Genomic DNA, 16,227 nt, shown 5'->3' on the forward strand with positions numbered 1-16,227 from the left:
TAAAAAAAAAAAAAAAAAAAGCCTGTTGAGAGATTTCAGCCCCACAAAGGTAACGTACTCAGTGTAATGGACATGCCCATGTTAAACCAGGCCGAGAAGTAATTCATAAGGTTTCACTGATGTTGACTACAGCTGTATAGCAAGAGTGAGTGTGGGCAAACACTGAGAGTGGAGGAAAACAACTAGTGAAGCTAGATTTCTACTAAAACTATGTAACTCTATTAAGAGAAACTTAAGATTGAAGGAGGAGAAGTAACTTAGTTGTGAGGATTTAGAGGTTTTGGTTATGGAAAATTTTAAACTGTAACAAGTCAAAACCAACTACCATTGTAAGAAACACAGAATATATATTGTACTATAAACAGTACCGACTATATGCCAAGAAGATGTTTTTAGAGTTTCATCGCAATAATTATTAGTGATACAGCACACTTCCAAGTAAGAAGTACAATGTGTTCTTTATAGGTGAGCAGTGGACACAGTAGGAATATGATTTTCAACACTTCAGACAGTTCTGCTTTTGAAGTTACCCAACAAGCCAATGTTTGCAGGATGTCATAAGACTTCTTCAATGAAAATGTTTATTCATGAATGGGAAGATGATATGTAGAACCAGAAATCTCCATCTTGCTGTTCAAATATTATTTCCTTAGAACTCCTGCCTTAATCCGTATGAATTAAATGAATAATAGGACTTCATCATTTTTATTCTCACTAGTCATATTGCTTATTCCAAACTTTCAATAGGTTAGTTAAATACATTTAATAGGCTGGTTTTTAAGTTGCAGTAAATGAATTCTGTCCATAATGAAGCAAATCTCCTCAGCCTTGTCTTACCCTCTGATATGCACATAGTGTACATCTTGCAAAGAGCTTATGTATGTTCTTAATGTGTGACAAGACCCATTATTTAAAAGGAATTGGGGTAATCTGCCCCAATTTAGTCCTTTCAAATACTCTGCAATGAGACAGCTAACACTTTTTTATTTACTAACACTTTTTTATTTAATTTCCCCCTGCTAAAAATAATTTCTAACATGTACCTACTGAAATTGCCAACAAGGGGCTGTCTTCAAAAGATGTTTCCTTCTTTAAGACTCTTCCATGTTTGAAATGATAGTGTGCTGGGTTAGGGAGCTGTTTCAACTACAGTGCATTTTTGTTTGTTACATGTAAAAAGTTTTTCCATGTCAAATGGAAAAAAAAAAAAAAAGCTTTACTGAAATCTGGAAGGATTGTATCAACCGGTTTCCTTTGGTCAACTAGGTGGGTAACCTTGTCATAAAAGGAAATAAAGTTCCTTAAACAGGACCTTCCCCTCATGAATCCATGTCAGTTGTGACCAACGACTGTGTTGTCGTTTGAGTGTTTTTTGGTAGCTCCCAGAATAATCTCCGCAATTTTACCAGGCACTGCACCGAGACTGTCAGGCCTGCAATTACTGGGGTCTTCTTTCTTGCCCTTCTTGAAGATTGGAACAAAGCTAGCTTCCTAAAAAAGCTTGCTAGCTTCCAGCCAACTGGGGTCTCTCCAGATCCCCAACAATTGAGAGAGGTCTTACAATGACATCAACCAGCTCTGAGTACTTTGAGTACCCTGGGATGAATCCCTTCAGACCCCATAGACTTATATGCATCCAGGTGGAGCAGCAAATCCCACACAAATTTGGAGTTGGCTGAAAGTTTATCGTTTCCACAGTCGTGGTCCTCCAACTCAGGACTCTGGGGGTCCCAGGGCCCATCGTCAGCATTGAAGACAGAGGCAAAGAAAGCATTAACCAGTTCTGCTTTGTCTACATCCCTGTTTGTGAGCTGGTCATCCTCATCAAGTAATGGATCAATGTTATCTCTGGCCCTCCTTTTCATGTTAACATACTTGAAAACATTCTCTTCACTGTCCCCCACGGTGCTGGCCAACTTTAACTCTAACTGAGCTTTGGCCACACAGATTTTCTCCCTACAATGGCAAACATCATCCTTGTAGTCCTTCCGTGTCACCCAACCTCTCTTCCAGTGGCCATAGGCTTTTTTTCCTGCCTAAACTCTAGTAGATCCCTGCTCAGCCAAACTGGCGTTCTGCCCTGCCTCCTTCACTTCTGACATTTTGGAATTGCCTGGTCCTGTGCTCTTAAGAGGTACTTAAAAATTGACCAGCACTGATGGACCACAATGCCTTCAAAAGCAGTTTCTTGGGCACCTTACAAATTAGTTCCCTGATTAGCCTGAAGTCTGCTCTCTCCAAATCCTGAGTTGTTTTTTTGTGACAATTTTCCTCCCATCATCAAAGACTTTAAACTTGACTGCTTCATGGTCACTATGGCCAAGATGGCCACCCATCATCGCTTCACCCATGAGACCCTCTCTGCTCATAAGCAACAGATCTAGGAGGGCACCTTTCCTAGTCAGCTCCCTTAGTACCTATACCATGGAGTTATCAGCAGGTGCTTTGAGAATCTCCTGGACCTGTTTGTGTCAGCTGTGTGGTATTCCCAGTTAACATCTGGCAGGTTGAAATCATCCCTAAGGACAAGGGCAGCTGGCCTAGAGGTATCTCTTAGTTTCTTAAAGAATAATTCATCAGTCTGTCATTATCCTGGTTAGGGATTCCTGGAAAGGATGAAAGTGAGCAAATGCAAAACAGTTTATATGAAGAAGGAGGGAAAGGGAAAGAAGGGAAAGAAGGGAAAAAGAAAGGGAGAAGGGAAAGAGAAAGGGAGAAGGGGGAAAGGAAGGGAAGGGATTAAATAGAAATAGGAAAATAAAATGCAGACATACTAGTTTGTTGTTTCATATTGTTTTGTTTTTCTGGAAAGCATTGCCCAGTCATGTTTACTTTAACTATACAGAAAATCTGGCACTAAAAGCTTGAATAGATTACCAGAAATTTGAATATTTACAACTGGTAGAGAGAATAAACACTTCATCACTTGTGAAGACATATTTCTAAGTTGTTTAGTCGTGGTCTATATCCCCACTTGCAAACTTCAGCAAAATAGCAGCATCACTCGAAGAGGTGTTAAAGGGCAATTGTAAAAGCAGCTCCTCGTAGCAATGCGCAGTAATCTGAAATGGCTGCTGAATTTAATCTGCTGGTATTTTTCATGTTAATATTTAGCAACTGTATTTTAGGAAAGGGGGGGGGGGGATTGGGCAGGAAGCAAGAAGTGCTATGTTAGTACCTCAGTGCTGCTGAGGTTAAAGCTGTAGGACAGCAACTCACGCCAGCTAAGGGGCTGCTCCATAAACCTTTTAACTTCAGGCAAACTTGCCAAGGAAAACGACTGCATACCTAAATGCCTCTGCTGTTGCTGGTAGATGTTCGTGTAAGCTGCTCTCCCGAGCCTGCAGTGATGTGGGCTTTGCAAAGCAGTTTAGCCACCAGAACATATTGCTTAAAGATTTTTATAGCTAGAAAACTTTATTTGCTTAACTGAATTGCCTTTTCGGTATTTAAGCTTCCTTGTTCTGGCCACAGCAGGCAGAGGGAATGGGTCATTCCCTTCAAGGCACTGCCCTTACCTATGTTACTGTCTTCCCTCTTAGTCTGCTGCTCTTCGCTTATGCAGCATTAATATTCAGACAGAGGGGGGGGGAAAGATTTTTGAGCAGAATATCGATATCAAGAAAAACTGCTTGAAGCTGATTTCTATTTACCACCAAAGAAGTGACTCTGTAGAAAGAAAGCAAGTATTGACAGGCTTGCTCCAGAAGAGGAATGCATATCTGCATAACGTCTTCAATCAAAGCAGATGCTGTTAGTTCCTGGAGATCATGTTTTCATAGAACACTGTCTGCAGCTTTGATGGATGTATTTAGAATAGATACCTCCCCTTAGCAATACTTATCAAAGAAATAACGACTCTGATGGTTGCAAGGCTGGTGGATTCTGCACCGCCCCTAGCTCAAGAACGATCAACCCAATAAAATAAGTAGCTCTCAGGTGTGCTCTGCTTGTCCATTTTTTCTTGTAATGCTGAAGCTTTTCAAGGGAAAACAGGCAAAACCTGAACATTTTGGCATTGATTTAGTTGCAAGTTCGTGCTAAAGGTTTTCAGAAAACCCTCAGCTTGTTGATAGCAGTGCCAGGAAAGAGCAAACATGGGCGTATTCTCCCACTGGAACTGCAGATTGTGCTGTTTGTTCTCCTCTGTGCGTAGGCAAAGCTTTAGGCTAACAAAAGAGTATGTATTTTCCCTAGATAAAAGCATTTACAGACTCAATGGAGGAAAGCACGCCAGGGAGGAAGCACAGACCTGCTGCTGTCTGTACTCAGGAGTCCATCCTCAGGCTGCTGAAGTGGGAACAGCAGGCAGAGGCTGTGCTTTGTTGTAAGGTTTCCTCTGAGTGGAATAAAGCAGAAGAGGGATGAGACGAGCACAGATATCAAAAGATGCATGGCTATGCACACTCAGCAGTCCAATCGCACTCTCACAGTCAACAAAAATGTTGTCCTGTGTCTGTGAAAACAGCTCAGGTTTGGGGACTGAAGGCTGTCTGCCCTGCCTTCATTTGTTGCAGGAAATTTCACTGATGTGGGATAAATTCAGTAACACTGCTGTGAAAAAGCTCAGCAGGAATTTGCTAGCAAAGTGGATTGTGCTCATTTTCTTCACCTGAATTTAAAGATGAAAAGGAAGATGAGGAAAGGGTTGCTGACTCACCCCATCCCTTACTGAGAGTCTGACACAATGCATCTTACTTTGCACTTGCAAGGGGAGTAGGAGACTACTGGTACTTCTACTAATTTCTACCAAGGCTTCTAATGTATGCCTCCTAAAAAAGACTGCTGAGATACCAGAACCCCTTTGCGTGCTTGATGTGGTTGGGAGCTAAGGAAATGAATGTTCTGCCCTTTGGAAGTACCAATAGCTGTACTTTGTTTGGATTCCCTTCAGTCCCAGGACACAGGATATGTCTCTCAGTGATGCTGGCCAGAGCTTCCTATGCAGTGGCAAATGCCTTCCTGGTGCAAGGCAATGACTGAAACACACTGCAATTACTGTGCTTTTAATGCTTCTCCTAATGCCACTCAGGTGGGGTTGGATCTCTGCTGTCTCCCTAAAGATTGGGAAGCACTCATCAGAAGCCCACCGAAATGTCTCCTGCAGTGCTGCCTTGCCTCTCCCTCTCTGTTCCTCATGAGGGGCTGGCGCTGAGCTCTGCTCTCTGGGACAGCGACAGGACCCAAGGGAACGGCATGGAGCTGGGACAGGGCAGGGTCAGGGTGGGGGTTAGGGAAAGGTTCTGCACCCAGAGGGTGGTCGGGCACTGGGACAGGCTCCCCAGGGCAGTGGGCACGGCACCAAGCTGCTGGAGTTCAAGAATCATTTGGACAATGCTCTCAGACACACAGTCTGATTTTTGTGTCGTTCTGTGTGGAGCCAGGAGTTGGACTCAGTGATCCCTGTGGGTCCCTTCCAACTCAGGATATTCTATGATTCTATGATTTCTACTGCCATCAAAGTGATGTCTTACTAACAGGGTTTGGTCCATGTGAAGATGCAATCAGAAGACCTCTATCAGGAAATGAGGTTGCCATTATCACTAGGCTAAGACCACAGACATTTTAGCAGGAGAGGAGGACTCTGTGGTTTTCTTTCTCATATATGCTGAGATGTATGCTGAGAAACCCCTGGAATGCACCAGAAAAAATATGTGGGTATCCTCTATGGTTGTACAACCAGTCCTGATTAGCAGGAGTGGCCTGTAGCCATCAGGAGCACTGATGTAGAATATGCCCTGCACAGGACATATCATCAGATCAGGATGTGCTTCTCATTGATAGCTCTAACACAAATCATGCTGTGCCTCCAGAATGCAGAGGTTTCAGCGAGGAGCAACCAACAGGGAGCAGACAAAACAAGCTATACAAAATAGAGGAGTTCACAGAGCTCTTGTTAATGATGTCTGCAATGGACTTGCTGACTGTGAACTGCCGAGCTATGGAGCTGCAGGGGCTGAGCACAATCAGCTCACTGAAGGCACTGCCCACTCATTTACGTGATGGTGAGAGCCTGGCAACACACGCACTGGCACTCCAAATCTTGTGGCAGCTCTTGCTCAAATGTCTAAAAGTTTCTCACTTGTAGGTAGCCATGCTATGCCAGGAATCCCACTGTCTATGTCGTTGACAAAAAAAGCAAACCGTACCCGTCCCAAGACAGACCCCTGAGGGACACCGCTCATCATCAGCCTCCACTTAGCCATTGGCTGCCACTCTCTGGGTGTTGTCCTCAAGCCAGTTCCTTTACTACTGAATGGTCCACCTTCAAATCCATGTCTCCAACGTTCTGTTGCATCAGGTGGTCTTGAACCTGCTCTTTGCTTACAGTGGGAGTGACTTTGCTCCCCTAGCCCTCACTTAAAGGTTCAGGGAAACAAGAGATGTGGAAAGCCTGCCTGGCAGTGAAGACTAAGGCAAAGAAGTTGCTGAGTACCTCAGCCTCCTCCATGTCTGCTGTTACCAGTTCACCCTTCTCATTTATCTCATTTATCCTTGGCCTATAATATCATAAGTATCAGGCTGTTACAGCAGAGTGATGAGCAGGAAGAAGATTGACACTGAGAGGTTGACCAAGCACTGGCACAGGCTGCCCGCAGAGGCTGTGGGGCCTCCTCCTTGGAGACCTTCAGAAGCCGCCTGGACGTGGTCCTGGGCAGCCTGCTCTGGGTGTCCCTGCTTGGGCAGGGCTTGGAGCACCCAGCCTCCAGAGGGCCCTGCAAGCCTCACCTTTCTGTGATTCTGTGAGAGGTTACAACATCAGGACATTTTAAATAGGGCAGCAGGGTCTATGAGGTGTGTACAAATTAAGATGGAGAAGCAGCATCTTGTCCTTTGGGCTTGTGGCACAGAGAGGCCCCCATGTTTACAGTGAGACTGTGAACATAAGCAGAGCTCATTCACAGGGCTAAGGCAGCCAGCAGCAAAGACTGCAGAGCAGCCTTACTGGTGCTGCCCCAGCACTACAGCATATTTGCTACTGTTGAGTGTTTGGGAGTAATTTGACCTGAGGAGATAATTGCCATAAAGGTGTATTTTCAAGACCTCTTCATGCAGGCCCACTGGAGAAGATGCTCATCTCCAAATGTCTCAGACTTCTTTGGATGCACTGAGACCTGTAAATAACATCAGGTCTTTTGTTGTAACCTCATTTTTCTCTGTTCAGGCACCTGTCAAGGTCTTGTTTTTCAATCTTCGCTGACACTGCTGACACAGCAGTGTCAGAACAGAAAGGGCTCACCAACACAGAGGGACACTAAACATCTATAACTGGCACGGCGTTTCAAACCCTGCTAACTGGCCTACGCTGGTAGAGCAGCCTCTGTCGAAAAAAAGGATCAGTGCATGTTGAGTAGAAAGGATAACGTTTGAAAACGACACATCCAGAGAAAATTGCACACACACAAGATTTGCCTTTGGGTAGAAACAGATTATTTTGCATACAAATACAACAGGATGGAGAGAGCATATATAACTCTGCCTGTTGTTCTCTGGCGTGCACGTTGTTTGAATCTCTAACCCTGCAGTCTGAAGTCACCGTATTGGAAATATTGCCACTAACTTTCAATAAGGAAAGAAATATGGCTTTGTTTTGCTTTCAGAGCCTTTGTATCACAAATCAGTGCCTATAATCCAGGAAAAGAGAAGATTATTTCTCAGCAATATGTGAGACAGTGCCTTTGCATGCAGTTATATACATGTCACTGTTGTTTTCTCCACACCCTAAGCTCAAGTGGCGAGTTCCAGGGTTTAAATCACTTTATAATAATAAACTCTCTAGTACACTGTTTAAAAATTCTGCATTTTAATGTAAATACTTAGTTATCTACCTTACTGCAGTAACTGCTAGTCAGTGTTTTAAGTCTGATGGTCCTGCAGCTCCCTCTACTGAAAATTATTTCTCTGGAAAATAACCGCATTTCAACACACAGCATTCATTTTTAAGGTAGCCTGGCAAATCCATTTCCTGTGGGTTGCCTTACTGATGAGATCTGCAGTAACATGCTTCAGTTCAAATTACATGTTATTTCACACTGGTAATTTCTGCTTTTCATTTTCTTTTCAGGATTCACTGTGTTCAAACAGTGAAAGATGCTGCACAATTTTTGTTGTTGCCGTTGTTTGTTTTGCTTTGCTTTGCTTTTGTCCCAAACAACAGAATGATTTGGACAATGTCTTCAATAAAAAAAAGGATAGAAACATAGGTCAATAATGGAAAACTTAATTGTAAATGTTAGGATCTGAGATCCTTAGATTCTTTCTCAGGTACCAACTTTTTCAATCTGGGAGGATTTGCCTGCACTGTAAGCGTGCTGGGCACATGAATAATGGTAGCTAGAATTTTATTTTCTGTCTGCTCTTGGATAATTCCAGCTCTTGGTGAGTGAGGGTTCGCTGTACTCTGCCCTAAAGAAGAGTGGAGGACTGTTCATGCAATATAAATAAAGAAAATAAGCTTCCACGTATGTTAAGCTGGTAGCCTGCAAGGACATACCCAGGAAATCACTCTCTCACTGTCTGTCATTGTCAGTCATTGCCACATGGCATACAGGAGGCTGGGGCAAAACTGGGTTAGATTTGGTGCCGCTTCTCCTCCCCCTCTCTGTTCCTGGCTCCCAGGCTCAGCCCACTGTTCCTTTAAGCCATAGCAGTATTTCTGGGTGCTAATTCTCCCCCAGCTTTTCCCCTTGCTCATCCAGCACACCCAGGCACACACTCACTCACCTCTTACACTTTTTCTCTTCTTCCCTTTGTCATTTCTCTCCTGACCTTTTACTATTTCTACTGCCTTCTTTTACCAGTTTCTTTTTGAGTTCAGATGTGGTTCCTGTAGCTCTGGCCTGATGACATTTCTCTCTTCCTTTAATCTCCCTTGGTCCACCTTTGATACTCCCTCGGTCGGGCTGCCTGCTGCTCCAGCACGCAGACTATCAAGCTCTTCTCTGTGTTATTTCTATTCTGGAACTTTTCTGCTTGATTTTGTGATGCAGACATACATCTGAAACAAGGGACTTACTTGTATATCACTGAGAAGAGATGTGAAAGTTGTTTGGCATCTGAACGTGTCCTTGGGCACCCAAGTGTTTTATGTTACAGTATATCCAAGCCATACTGATCAGCTTTGGCTTTGTGGCTTTCTGAGTGTTTTCTGTCTTAAGTATTTGAAAATTCTTCAAAACTACTTTTATCAAGGGGAAATATTGATGTATAATAAATGAATGACAATAACAATATGAAAATATTATTCTTTATGTGGAAATCAGTTGCAAATAAGTGCATATTCTCAAAGGCAGCATTTAAATACTGAGTATCACTGACAAGAGGTTGCGCAGCATCACCACTGGGGTAGCACGTTGGCGTGTTCATACTCCTCTGTTTAAGAGACTGGGTTAAAAAAAACACATCGCTGTGAACAGTGAGCTTTTCGTACTTATTTCTACATTAAAAGGGATCTCCAAGGAAACAGAAGTACTGTGTGGTGCTGCTAAGATGTTTGTTCTCTCTCTTAACCTTCCAACAGCCATCTTTATTGAAAGCCTTAAAAAAAATAATGATTCCTTTAACATGTACTGGTATGGACAATATAAATGTCAATACTCGTGCTCTACATATTTTCTCCTGTATAGCAGAGCAATGATACATGTGTAAAAAGCAATTTTGCAGAAAATCGGATAGAGTGATTTCGGTGCAAATGTTCCCAGCATTTATTGCTATGAGCTGGCTTGTTTACAATGGGATCCATAATCCACACAACACTTGATTGAAGTGCATCCTGATGTTTGTAACTGGATTTCATCAGAAACCATAAGCTTTATAAAAGGGAAATGGCTGTTCCCATGGCCAAAAGGGCTGTGTATTCTGTGCTGACTGTGGCCATCTTTTAAATTCAGGAGTATTAAGATCCCTGGGGCTTTCAGTGGAAAATGATGAGAGAGAACACAACACTATCAAAAAGGTAGCAGGAGAGGTACCAATCCTTCTGCCCTTGGGGGAGCAGCAGGGGAATGATACATCGCAGGGAAAAGCTCAAATCAAAAGCCAAACCTCTGCATGTTTGTATATACCAGTCTTTACAGAAGGCTCAGCCAGTGGCACATTGATTACAAAATCCAAGCCGACTGCACTTTGGTGCCTTTGGCATGTGACCATTCCACTTGAGCAGCCTCACATAAATGTTTTGAAAGTCAGTACTCACCAACAAAGCCCTCGGAGGTCAGCAGAAGTGCCTTGATGCTGAGCACCAGAGGGTTTCTTTTTCCAAAGGGCAATGGGGCCAGGCACAATGGCAGGTCAGCTACATCCCCAGCTGATGGAAATGATCACAACACCTCTGATTTTTAATAGTGCCACATCACAGCTTACCACAGGTGAAAATTTGCTACTCTGCTTAGACAATATACGTGCTTAATCCAATCTCAGCACGCATTTCACCACAACTATGAACAGGTTTTTGTGTCTATGGCTTTGCCTCTGGAATTGTTTCCTGTGAGCACTAGCAAAAGAAGTAACTTTTTATTCCACTTTAATATACTCTGAGCCAGAGGAACCAGACTAATAGAAGTGTTAGGTTCATTTCCAGACGAGTCTCGAGTAAGGAAAATTTGCATTTTCTAGTGAATACCCAAGCTCATCTAAACAGAGAGGAGAAGACAGTCTATTGACATTATGTAAAGGAGGCATATCAGTTTAAAGGGTTCTGTTTGCCTAGAAGAGTGTGAAGGAGACTATTTAATTACCTGTCTAGGGTTGACAAAGATAAACACCCTGCTATTATTCTATGTATTTGCTTGTAACTCAATTAAGGATGTGTACTTAATTGTATCACCAATAAGAAGAAATAAATGTTGAGGTGTTTGAAAGCTACAGGAAATGAGATGTCCCTCAAGAAACATGAAAGGTCAGGAGTAGAGAAAGCAAGGAAGCATAAAATTATGGCATTGGTATTCAACTACGATCAGAAGTGAAGGGCTGTGTTATCTGAATTCCCAATTGTAAGGTTGAATTGAGGAGTTAACAGAAAAAGTACGGACTTACAAAGCAGAGCGGCACAGTGCAGCAGCATGAACTAAATCAAACACTCCTAGCTCTTCTGTCAGTTGTGAAGGAGAGCTTATGTTCTCCAGTTATTTCAGTTACATTGAATCTTCCCGACATATCTATAATGTATCCTGTCTTCTGCATGCAACGCTCCTCTTGAACGATAACATGTAATTTGTGGCACTAAATGATCAGCCTATTTCATTTGCTGCTTTCCCATATTAATCTTCCCATTAAAAATACAGAAACAACAAAGGAGATTAATTTAATGCTTTTTCCTTTTTTAATTTAAAATTATTGCATGGGGCCTTCTGACCATCTCAGCACATGTCCCTTTTAATGTGCTGAATCTTCAGCATGGATTATTACTGAGCGTAACCGAAATTGCTTAGCCCCACATTTATCAGATGCCCACTAGCCGTAACTCTCTGCAGAGCACACAGGAACAGACAGCATTTCATGCGAGATCTCCCCCGTGGATGTAACCAGGCCCTGGGGCTCTGGCTGTTCCTGCTGGCCATCAGCCAGGTGAGAAGGTCTCAGCTCACCAGCACGGAGCCCACCAGCAGCCGGAGGAGCGAGGTGCAGCTGCAGGTTGCCCTGCCTCACACCCCCAGGACAGCCAGCAGCAGCTGATGGCACACACCTGCACCCACAGCTGTGCTTTTAGGGACACACTCAGACAAGTTAGACATTAGGTGTCTTTTACTGTCTGTTTCCCCTCTTTCCACAGAAAGAAGTATCCTCACCGGTGAGAGTTTCAGGGAGACAAAGTAGGCATGGGATGTACTTGGCCATGTCATGGTGCAGATAGCACTGCTGGGACACTGTGATGGCAGAGGAGTGGGAGAAAGGAGCATCCCTGCTTTCCTCTGTCATTACAACATCCCCATCTAATCTTCCTTTTGACATGCTTGACAATATAAGCATGTTCTTTACACCCTCAGGAGACTTCCCTGGCTGCAATTTATCACTGAAATGGCTTGATTAAATTTAATTTTACTCTTTATAATTTTTCTTTTTCTTTTTTTTTTTTTTTTAAATTACCTCAGCACTTTGAGAGGAAACTACTTTTTTTTTATCAGTCGGTCTGACAGCTGATTGTTTTGAGGTTTTTTTTTACAGCATCTGACACAGCTGACACCACTGTTCTTATCATAAATATCTGCCACATTAGTTTAAAGCTGTGATTAAAGCTGCTCTGCATTCTGCTGGCAAGGCAGCTGGACCTGCACGAATTACGATAATAACCACACAAGCTCCTTCCTGCGAAGAGTGCTGTTTCTGTAGCTGTGTCAGACAAGTGCTGCCTTTTAAGAATGATTGCTCAGCTCTAAGTGACATTTTTTGGCTTTCTTTTAGAAAAGTAAGTTATTTATTTGCCTGGTATTTTAACTAAAGAACACTATCATCCCTAGAGAACAATTCTGTTTTTCAGCACCGGAGCAATTACTTTCAGCTGTATCAAGTGCCTGATGTTTAAAAGTCTGTGTGGTTTCATGGATCCAAGAAATGCTGTCTCTAAAGGACTCCTGAGCTAACTTCTCCGTGGTTCTCACCACCCTCACGGTCTCCAAAGTACGTCACTGCGTATTGCTCACTCGTCATTTATGAGTAAATGCACACCCAACTGGGAAATGTTACACCCGGAGCTGAATAGGACACAAATGCATATGGACATGATTCTGTCCTTTAGACCTTGTCTGGAAAAGCTGTCCTTGTTCAGGACAATGACAGAGAAGGAACTCTCTGGGGTTTTCTTCCAAGGGTCTAGCTGATGACAGGTGTGGATAAAATTATTTTTTTTCCATTTCCAATTTGACCATACTATACAATATTTACCCACCACTCACTGTTCTGTATAATTTTGCACTCTGTTGTTTCGGTCCGCCTGCATTTTATAGCAGCAGAAGGGCAGACATTTTGAGGCTGTAAAAGGGTTTATCCCTCAAGTTAATGCAGCAGTCTGAGGGCATCCCCCCACTGCCTGGACCAGGCTTGCTCTGCCCAAGGGCATACACAGACATTATCAGGAATCTGAAGATCTTGTTTTCTCAGGAGAAGGTAGGTTAAGGCAACAGTCATCTCTGGATGCAGGTGCCCATCCCACGTTACATGCCTTCACCATCCTTGTATGTCCTTGGGCTTTCCTAAGGAAGTCTTTGTGCTTACGTGACATTGCCACTGAATGCACTTTGGCTGCATGAAAACCACAACACCAGACACTGCATTTCTTATCCTCCCACAATCTCAGTGGACATAAATTTGGATCTGCACAAGGCAGCAGCACATTGTGCCTGCTGTTCTTTGTCATTGACATAATCCCCTTCTTCCACAGCTGAGTTGTGCCCTTCTGGAAAAAAAACAAACAGCAGGAGCATTTCCAGGCTCACTCATCCTCCTGCCCAAGACCGGGTTTCTCTAAACTAAGCAGAGTGTGATGCCGCCAGCTCCCCTCTCAGTGCCTGGGCTGAACATTAGTACTGCTCTGCCCTGAGCAACGAGGCAAGCAAGGAGACACTGAGCGGCCATGCCACATGTGGCCAAGACAGCTGTATAGGTAGTACATATATTTCTGAATAGGGCTAATCCTTAATGCTGGAACAATGGGAATAGGGCCAGAGAGCTGAAGGCAGGATGCCCTATTAATGAGAGAGCTTGCACCTGCACTATTAGTTTATTACTGGCATGCATCAGGTTCATATTGACTAACAGTCCACTGAGACAAAGTCTTAGAAGCCCAACTCATAAGAACAGAACACGTATATAGCTAGATCAATCTATAATTCATACTTTCACCAGAGGCATTTGGACACTCAATTCTTGCCATACTGAATAATTAATGTATTCTTTGTGCTGGAAGTAAATAATATACATGAAACATATCATCCACAAAATGGAATGTGTAAGACCCTGCTATTGCCGTATGCTCTTGCCAACATCTACCAAAAATAAAAACCAAAAAAGACCACCACCACCAAAAAACAGAATAGTAAACAATGACAAAGCAAAAAAAATAAAAATAAAAAATACTCATAGGGGTCATTCTTTGGTTCTCACAGTTGTTCAAACAAAACACATGGCTGCCATCTCTAGAGTCAACATTAGTGCCTTCACTCTTGCAAATCAATTTGTTTCCATGTCTTCCCATCCATTAGTAGTACTACAATTCAGCGCATACCTCTCAGCTCCACAGAACGTAGCTACTCAGGCCCAAAGAGCTTAACCAGGTGGAGTCTACAGCACTGGAGTCCACAGCTTTTACTATAGCTGCTGTTTTTATTTGAGTCCTGTGCTCAGATAAAATCTCAGTTGTCATTTTCATGATCTGTTTAGGTCACTTGGATTAGAAAGTATTGAAGAAAAAGTAAAACCAAACATTCTGAGCAAATTAAATCAATTAAGTCTGTGTAAATAACCTGCCTGCTTGCTGAATCCTTTGACTTTCATCTGCAATCCAACTTCCATGTCTTGTGGACAAGGCCTTTATCAAATACCTCAGGCTATGCACAGCATGTGCATTAAGCAGTATCTTTGCAACGATCTTTAGACAGGCTGTCAGCAGAATTACCATCATCACCTCTGCTGAGATGCTTGTGAAACGTACTGTATGGATTCTGGCCACTGGCTCTTTTCCATGCAAGCCCAGGCTAATGACTAGGATCAGCTAGTCTGGGGTCTCCAGGGGAATTTGTGAACACACTCTGCAAGCACACCAAGTAATTAATTTCGTAGCTTACCTTCCAACATGAGGCCAAAATTAGACCATGAATTCTTTCTCATCCCATTTAGCTGAGGCCAAGGGATGGAAGGTACCTGTGAGCTGGTCCCCTGGTGCTGCTTCCACCATTAGGCGCCATGGTGGAAATGGCCAGCTGCTGCCAGCAGCTGTGAGCACACAGGTACTTAAGGCCAGATACTTCCTAATGCCTCCTGTCCTGCAGCCATTGGTCTATGCCCACTCTGTTACCAAGTCAGAGTGACAGCCACAACTTCTTTTTCTTTGCCTCCATTAGCTTTTTTCACAGGTACCCTCTTGTACTGGGTCTGGCTGGAATGTTAACTTTCCCGGCAGCAGCCCATTCAGTGCCGTACTCTGTACTTGTAGCTGGAACAGCAGTGTTATCACACCAGTGTTGTGTCTACTGCTGAGCAGCAGTGGCACAGCATTGGGCCTTTCTCTAACCCTCCTAGGGGGTGGGCAAAAAGTGAGGAGAGAAACATCACCAGGGCAGCTGACCTAAACCAATCAAAGGGATATTCCATACCATGTGGTGTCACACTCAGCAATAAAAGGTGGAAACAGGAAGAAGAGGGGAGGGGTGGGCTCTCGTTGAGAAGACGTCGGTCCTCCTCTGGAACACCGGCTGCGTGCGTTGAGGCCTTGCTTCAAGGACGTGGTCAATCATCGCTCATTTGTGGGAAGTAGAGAGTAATTTCTTTCCTCTGCACTTCCATATAGCTTTCATTTATTTTGTTTGTTTGTTTTCCTCCCTTTTTCCCCTTTTCCCTTTTACTTCCCCTTAGTTAAATTGTTTAGTTCATGGTAGTTTTTATTTAATTATTATAATTATTTCCCTTTAATTAAATTATCCTTATCTCAACCCGTGAGTTGTTCTTTGCTTTACTTCTCCCCCTCCTCATCTAAAGGAGGGGGAGTGAGAGAGCGGTTGTGGGGTTTAGCTGCCCAGCACGGTAAAACCACCACACCTCTGAATCCTTGGCCCCTCACCAAGCTCCCTGACATCTTGTGTCATCCCTGCTTACCCATCCCAGAGCCTGATATCCCCAAAGGTGGAAGAGCACCAGGGCCTACCCACCTAAATAGTCATGTCACACTCCCACCTGATCCCGCTGATCCCTGATCAGCTCTGAGACCTGCCACTGAGATGCCCTGCTCCTCCTGGAGCTATCTCCCTCTGCTAGACTCCCCCTGAAGCTGCCTTCTCAAAAATCCCCTCTGACCAAGACAAGTGCCAGGCTCTGTGGCTATGTTGCCTGCTGAATCCCCTTATTGTCACCACCCTCCATTTCAAGTCACTGTATTTGCACTGCATTCTCTGCACACTGCAACGCAGTGAGAGGCAGCCATTGCTCGATGTCTGACCCTGTGAGGACATGGAGCCCGTGCCCTCCTGAATCACCACCCAGAACTGTGTGAGCTGTGCCTCGTTGTAATGAGCAGCCTGC

This window comes from Aythya marila (assembly GCF_965140915.1).
Source record: "Aythya marila genome assembly, chromosome: 1".
Taxonomy (NCBI): Eukaryota; Metazoa; Chordata; class Aves; order Anseriformes; family Anatidae; genus Aythya; species Aythya marila.